At 35.8% G+C, this 8,558-nt stretch overlaps 1 pseudogene; it reads right to left on the bottom strand.

Moving 5' to 3' along the window:
- Window positions 1–6,032: 6,032 nt before the first annotated feature.
- On the bottom strand, window positions 6,033–7,068 carry LOC124078822 (heterogeneous nuclear ribonucleoproteins A2/B1-like; annotated as a pseudogene).
- Window positions 7,069–8,558: the final 1,490 nt, after the last annotated feature.

Below are 8,558 nucleotides of genomic sequence, written 5' to 3'. Positions count from 1 at the left end.
GAGAGAATTTTTAATATTTATTTTTTAGTTTTCGGCGGACACAACATCTTTGTTTGTATGTGGTGCTGAGGATCAAACCCGGGCCTCACGCATATTGTGAACGATTGTCACTTCTATATAACCAAAGCAAAGTAAAAATCATATGCAATTCTATGCATGAGTTGTGAAATAAGGTTTAATTCTATTATTTGGACAATAAAATTAAGTCAATTAATTCAAATCATGTGTTCATTGGTCACCTATTATATGCAATAAATGCTTCTGTATAATTAAAAACCTTTAAGCCCTAGGGGGACCACTATGCTAACCTGTTTGTATGAAAGTACTTCCTATTAAATGTGCTTTTGTCACCTGTTTTCTTCTATTAATGTTATAAAGTTGTTTTATTTCAATAGTTTCACTTTTTCAAAATGTGAAAATATCATGTATGAAACTTGTAGAATTTGAGATTTTAGTCAATAAATGTAAACTAACAAATTATCCAAGAATGCTGGCAAGAGGTACAGAATTTATGGATAGGAAACAAAAACATCATTACATTTAACACCACAGGGTACATGAGTGTCATGGTTACATTTGTTTCCTTTGTCCTCTGAGTCTCATGAATACAACAGGGAGGTAGGTGACCATTGATACTGTACATGGAGTGGTTCTGCTTCACAACTGGCTACTTTCAGGGGCAGGGAACTTGGATCTTTTTGCAATAGGTTGCTTAGAAAATATACTCTTTCACCCAAAGGGAGACACTCTTTCTATCTTCCGGGGCTGTTTGCTTTACAAATTATTCTTGAAATGATAGACCAGAAGTTTGTCTATCATTTCAAGAACAAAGTACCTTTGTTCATGAGACATGCAAAAACATGAAAAATCATGAAGAATGATCATCTGAGGCATTATATCCAGAAATATGAAAAAAGTATACTGCATATGAATTTGAATTATGGATCTGTTTGTATATATTAGTAAATACTGCTATTCAAAGCAACTCCAGAATCTTCATTTAAGATACATGTCCAAAATAATTTTACAGGGGGCTCCCATGTTGGACATGTTTCATGGAAAGAGTGAACATGATAAGGTGCTTGCTGTCTCCTAATGATTCTCCTCGGAAGTGATGTACCTTACATATACACACATTTCATTTAAAGCAGGAAATCAAAGTCACATTTAACTACCAAGGAGGTTGGATAGTACAATCTCTTTTGGAAAATAGTCAACACTAATGACAAATTTATGTGTGCACGGACAGAAGAGAAAACTCATATATCTATAATCAGATCTCATCATGACCACAAACCACTTCCCTTGTAATGATCTCATAGTGGTCAAGAGATGAGGAAAAGAGAAGACAATTCTTGTTTGAAAATAATCTCTTTTGGGGGAATGAGAAAATTATAAATTCCTTACCAATTACTTTACCTGCCTATAGGACCTAGTGCTAAAACTGCCTGCCATAAGAACATGTAAGTACTGTAAAACAATCAGCTTTTCAGAATAAACATCATAACAGATATCATTTATTCTGATTAGGATGTGATGATAGCATATTCTAGTTTGCTTTGATTCCACCCCTCTGTTCCTCTACTGCTACACCTTGTCTTCATCAGCCTTGAAGAAACTGTAGAATTCAGATCCGTGGCTCTATATTTAGCTTCAGTTCTTGACTTAAATCAATGTTCAAGGCAATAGTTAAGCAGAGTTGTTGTCATAAATTCATGTTAAATATAATGAAATGTATTGAACTACTCTGCCTTAAAAATATAAACAGAGAGAAAATAGCACAAAATGATGAGTTGAAAAATACAGAGAACATTAGTAAACTGATGAAAAAGTATTCCTTGGGCAGATCATTTTATGAAGTTGAAAGGATTTCAAAATTCCTAAAGATCTAGAGTAAACCCTTAAGAAGTTAGAGTCATCAGTAAAATAATAAAATATATTTGGAGCGTAAATATACACATAGAAAAAAATAAATTTTGTTGTTAATTTATACTATTTGACATATTAAAACTGTACTGTTATTATTTTGTTTAAATTTGGATAATGTCTTGATTCATCTACAAAAGAATAAATTATGCAGTATATTTTATAGTAAGAAAGAATAGTGTTTTTTAAAACAATTAGTGATTGCTGAAAGAATAAAAGACAACATTAAAGTATGTTTCCAGCTTTACTGAGGCATAATTAACAAGTGAAAATTGTATGTATTCAAGGTGCACCACTTGGTGTTTGGATTTGAGTATACATTTGGAAATATTCACCACATCAAGCTGTAAAGTATTTTAAACTAGGGCACAATAGAGTAAAATAAAAATGCATTTAGTTTTCATTGAATATTCTTACAGATTAAGGGTCATAATCTTCCAGGAAAGCTGAAATAGCTATATGCATATCAAAATAGTTAAGAAATAGCTCAACTACAATGAAGCTAAAAAATTCTCATGCTCTAAGGCAAACCCTGGAAATTATTTGTTTCTCCTAACCTCTTTTTGCCTATCTTCCTTGCTCGTCTTCTTTGCCTCAAACCTGCTCAGATCTTCTTTATTTCTTCTATCCTTTTTTTTTCCTTTAGAATTATTTTGTTAAATTATAAATATACAACAGCTTCTTAACTCTACGAACACTTGAAATTTTTGAAGGAAAAATGGTGTCTCATTACACCATGATCCTGGCTAATAGCTTTTCAAAATTTGAGAAAAATCTTTAAAAGATTTTCTCATATCAGCTGAAACATTAAAATTTAACATTATCAAAAAAGGAATGCTTCTGCACACTTACAAAGACCACTAGAAAGAAACAACACTTAAAAAGATAAGAAACTTATTAAGGAATTTGGGGCCTACTCCCACATGATGGAGATTAGGCCCTAATTTTTCTTCTTTTAGACGCAGGGTCTCTGGTTGTATTCCTAAGTACTTGATCCATTTTGATTTGAGGTTTTGTGCATGGTGAGAGATAGGGGTTTATTCTCATTTTGTTGCATATGGATTTCCATTTTTCCCAGCACCATTTAATGAAGAGGCTATCTTTTCTCCAATGCATGTTTTTGGCACCTTTGTCTAATATAAGATAATTGCAGTTTTGTGGTTAGTCTCTGTGTCCTCTATTTCCTACCATTGGTCTACTAGTCTGTTATTGTGCCAATTCCACGCTGTTTTTGTTACTAATGCTCTGTAGTAGAGTTTAAGTCTGGTATAGTAATGCCACCTGCTTCACTCTTCCTGCTAAGGATTGCTTTAGCTATTCTGGGTCACTTATTTTTCCACATGAATTTCATGATTGCTTTTTCTATTTCTATGAGAAATGTCATTGGAATTTGGATTGGAATTGCATTAAATCTGTATGTTGCTTTTGGAAGTATGGTCATTTTGATAATATTAATTCTGCCTATCCAAGAGCAAGGTAGATCTTTGCATTTTCTAAGGTATTCTTTGATTTATTTCTTTAGGTTTCTATAATTTTCATTATATAGATCTTTCATCTCTTTCACTAAGTTGATTCCCAAGTATTTTATTTCTTTTGAGGTTATTGTAAATGGGGTAGTTTTCTTCATCTCTCTTTCCAAGGATTTGTCACTGATTTTAAAATCAAGAATCAATAAATGGGATGGACTCAAACTAAAATGCTTCTTCTCAACAAAACAAACAATCTGTGAGGTGAATAGAGAGACTACATCTTGAGAGTAAATCTTTACCCCTTACACATCAGATGGAGCACTAATCACTATGGTATATAAAGAACTCAAAAAAATTAAACAATAAGAAAACAAATAACCCAATCAACAAATGGGCCAAAGACCTGAACAGACACTTCTCAGAGGAGGACATACAATCAATCAACAAGTACATGAAAAAATGCTTACCATCTCTAGCAGTCAGAGAAATGCAAATCAAAACCACCCTAAGATACCATCTCACTCCAGTAAGATTGGCAGCCATTATGAAGTCAAACAACAACAAGTGCTGGAGAGGATGTGGGGAAAAGGGTACTCTTGTACATTGCTGGTGGGACTGCAAACTGGTGCGGCCAATCTGGAAAACAGTATGGAGACTCCTGGGAAAGCTGGGAATGGAACCACCATTTGACCCAGCTATTGCCCTTCTTGGACTTTTCCCTGAAGACCTTAAAAGAGCGTACTACAGGGATACTGCTACATCGATGTTCATAGCAGCACAATTCACAATTGCTAGACTGTGGAACCAACCCAGATGCCCTTCAATAGATGAATGGATAAAAAAAATGTGGCATTTATACACCATGGAGTATTACGCAGCACTAAAAAATGACAAAATCATAGAATTTGCAGGGAAATGGATAGCACTAGAGCAGATTATGCTTAGTGAAGCTAGCCAATCCCTAAAAAACAAATACCAAATGTCTTCTTTGATATAATGAGAGCAACTAAGAACAGAGCAGGGAGGAAGAGCAGGAAGAAAAGATTAACATTAAACAGATACATGAGGTGGGATGGAAAGGGAGAGAAAAGGGAAATTGCATGGTAATGGAGGGAGACCCTCATTGTTATACAAAATTACATATAAGAGGTTGTGAGGGGAATGGGAAAATAAACAAGGAGAGATATGAATTACAGTGGATGGGGTAGAGAGAGAAGATGGGAGGGGAGGGAGGGGGGATGGTAGAGGATAGGAAAGGTAGCAGAATACAACAGTTACTAATAGGGCATTATGTAAAAATGTGGATGTGTAACCGATGTGATTCTGCAATCTGTATTTGGGGTAAAATTGGGAGTTCATAACCAACTTGAATCTAATGTATGAAATATGATATGTGAAGAGCTTTATAATGTTTTGAACAACCAATAAAAAAAATTAAAAAAAAAAAAAAAAAGAACTCAAAAAGCTAAACACCAAAAACAAACCAACAAAACAAAACAAATAACCCAATCAATAAACGGGTCAAGGACCTGAAGAGACACTTCTCAGAAGATGATGTAGAATCAATCAATAAATACATGAAAAATGTTCATCATCACTAGCAATTAGAGAAATGCAAATTAAAACCACTCTAAGACTTCATCTCACTCCAGTCACAATGGTAGCTATTATGCATACAAGCAGTGATAAGTGTTGGCAAGGATGTGGGAAAAAAGGTAGACTCATACACTGCTGGTAGGACTACTGCAAATTTGTTCAGGCAATATGAAAAGCAGTGTAGATATTTCTTGGAAAATTGGGAAAGGAATCACCATTTGAACCAGCTGTCCCTCTCCTGGGTCTATACCCAAAGGACTTAAAAACAGCATACTACAGGGACACAGCCACATCAATGTTCATAGCAGCACAATTTACAATAGCTAAACTGTGGAATCAAACTAGACGCCCTTCAATAGATGAATGGAAAAAAATGTGGCATATATACACAATGGAATTTTACTCAGCAATAAAAGAGAATAAAATCATGGCATTTACAAGTAAATGGATAAAGTTAGAGAAGATAATGCTAAGTGAAGTTAGCAAATCCCAAATAACCAAACGCTGAATGTTTTATTTGATATAAGGAGGCTGATTTACAGTGGGATAGGGAGCAGGAGCATGGGAGAAATAGACAAACTTTAGTTAGGGTAGAGAGGTTGGAAGGGAAGGGAGGGGGCATGGGGTAATTAATGATGGTGGAATGTGATGATCATTACTATCCAAAGTACTATGTATACAACCAGAGATATGAAAAAATGTGCTCTATATATGTAATAAGAATTGTAATGCATTCTCCTGTCATATATAAATTTTTAAAAAAAATGCTTAAAAAAAGCTAAGAAACTCTTTCAAAGGCATTTTTTTAAACAATCCTTCCTCCACAGTGAGGTAATGATATTATCCAATCCATTCACAAAATGGCTCTCTGCATCTGCTCTGGTGTCTTCCACCATATCACTGCATATTTATGCATGACTGAGATAAGAGTTTCCTTAACATTTTTATTTCCATAACCTCATAACCTGAAGCTGTTCTGTTACCTCTGAATGCTCTTCTCTCCTATTTATACTGCAAAGCACAAGGAAAATAGGGTGAAGCTCAGTATAGGCTCCTCCCATCATAAGCCAGACTTCCTTCAGTGACTTCTGAACTATAACTCCCTCCACTATATGGTCCCCCCCATGTTCCTGCTACCACTAAAGTTTCCACTCTTCATTGGACCATAGTTAAAAGGTTGCCGATTATAATTTCCAAAATCATTATAATTTCCACTTCCATAATTTTCTCCTTTATAGTTGTCAAAAACACCTTTGTAGCCCCCACCCTAGTTGCCATATCTGAATCCTCCACCACCATATCTTTATTTTCCTCCATAACCAGAGCTACCTTCAAAATTGTCACTTCTAGGTCCTCCTCCATACCCATTATAGCTACCCCCAAATCCAATTCCACCTTGATATTCATCAGATCCTCCTCTAAAGTTATTTTGTGGTCTTGGTCCAAAATTTCTAGCACCACATGCCACATGGTAATCTCCCAAACTAAAGTTGCCTCCTCTTCCACTCCTGGAAATTTGGACTTCTTGCATTTCTTGTCTAGACAAATCCTTTCTTACTTTTGCTTTATGACCATTAATGGTGTGGTATTTTTGCAATACAATTTTGTCCCCAGGATTAAGGTCATTAAAAGTAACAAAGTCAAAGCCTCTTTTCTTACCAGAATGTCTATCAAGAATTATCTCAATGATATTGATTTTTCTATATTCTTCAAAGTAATGTCTAAGGTGATGTTCCTCTGTGTCTTCTTTAATTCCGCTAACAGCTTCTTCACTGTCAAAGGAGTCCCTGATTTCCAGACTCCTCTCTTTCTACAGCTCCTCTGGTTGAACCACTCTTCCATCAATTGAGTGAGGTCTTCCAGCCATGGCAGCATCAACCTCAGCCACAGATGAGAAAGTCACAACACCAAATCCTCTTGATATTTAGCTTGCAGGATCCCTCACAACCACATAGTCTGGTTATGTTTTAAGTTTTCCCCATTGCTAGTAGTAATTTCTTAAACTTTCTTCTGTGGTTTCAAAGTGTAATAAGCCTCCAATAAAGAGTTTACAGAACTGTTTCTGTTCTCTCTCCATCGCCGACTCAGTTTTTTCATCTTGATTTCCAGCAGCCAAGCAAGATGAGAGAGATCTCTGTGGAAGAACACAAACTGGATTCATCCTAGAACTGTAGTGAGAACTGCCTCTGCTCCAGAAACAATACCACTGACAGCACAGACTCAGCGCTCCTGCTACTGCCCTCCCTTTTCTTTTTGCAGGACACTGTCCTAATCTGCTATTCCCCCATTTCTACTCCATGAAGTTTCCATTACTAAGGAAACTCCCACAAACTTGGTGGTTTGAAACAACAAAAATGTATTAGCTAACCTTCAAGAGATTAAAAGTAATATTAACTCCATGGTGTTAAAAGTCAAGATTCAGCAATGCTGCTCCCCTTATACAGGCTCCAGGCAGGAATTCATTTCCTAGCCTTTCCAGCTTCTTGGGGTTACCCATATTCATTGGCTCCTGGCTTACCTTTATCAAATGCATTGCTCCATCCCCAACAGCCAGTCATCAGGTGTCATTTTCTGACTATAATTCTTCTGACTCCCTCTTTTACTTATTAGAATCCCATGATTCCATTGGGTCTATCTTGGAAATATAGAGTACTTAATCACATCTGCAATGTCTCTTTTGCCATGTACATAGATTCTGGAAGGAGGACATCTTTGGTGGGCCATTATTCTCCCTGCCATATCCAGCAAAGTGACTTAGTCAATATCCTTAAAAAAATCAATAAGATGTGTATATATCTGCGTTTTTATATCTATGCCTTTGGCTACATCTGTTCACATATTCACATAGTGTGAAATTTATTTTAAGGAATTGAATCATGTGACTGTGGAAGCTGGATAAGCTGAATATCTGCAGAAAAGTTATAAACACATTAAAGCCACTAGTATTTGTAAGATAAAAGCAGAGGGAAGACACAGTGAAGAGTTGCAGTGGAAATATTTGAATTCAGTCTTCTGGCAGAATTCATTCTTACTCAGGGAATTCAGGCTTTGTTTTATTCAATTTTCAACTAATTGAATGAAATCTATTCACATTATGGAGGATAATCTACTTTGTTCAAAGTCTACTGTCTTAAATGCTAATGTGTTACAAAAATAGCCAGAGTAATGTCTGACCAATATCTGGGCACTAGCAGTTAGTAAGTTGACACATAAAAGTAGCCTTCATAAAGCATTTCCTTAATGAGAAAATGTGCTACCTTCCTATTCAAAGCAAGTCCCCTTGGCTGTTGCATGCAAGCGCACCACCATTACTCTCCTCTTTTTTAGTAACAATTTGTAGGTTGTTTGTGGTTTACATGGGTAAACCACTGATTCTAGATAATACGGTGTCCCTTTGGATATGACTGCCAGAGTCTCTGAGGTGGTCTGAGGTAATGGTGTTCTGAGCATTTTCAGCATCATATCTACATTGCATTATTGACACAAGCAGGGACAAACTTTTATTCTGCCATTTACAGACATGTATCAAAGGAGCCGATATCACAGTCTCATACAAAGTGTTAATTG

Source organism: Marmota monax, unplaced genomic scaffold (assembly GCF_021218885.2).
Source record: "Marmota monax isolate L192 unplaced genomic scaffold, Marmota_monax_Labrador192_F-V1.1 WCK01_AAM20220418_F8-fsc00009, whole genome shotgun sequence".
NCBI classification, from domain to species: domain Eukaryota; kingdom Metazoa; phylum Chordata; class Mammalia; order Rodentia; family Sciuridae; genus Marmota; species Marmota monax.
Note: the sequence above shows the minus strand (reverse complement) of the source record. Positions and strands in the feature narration are given on the sequence as shown.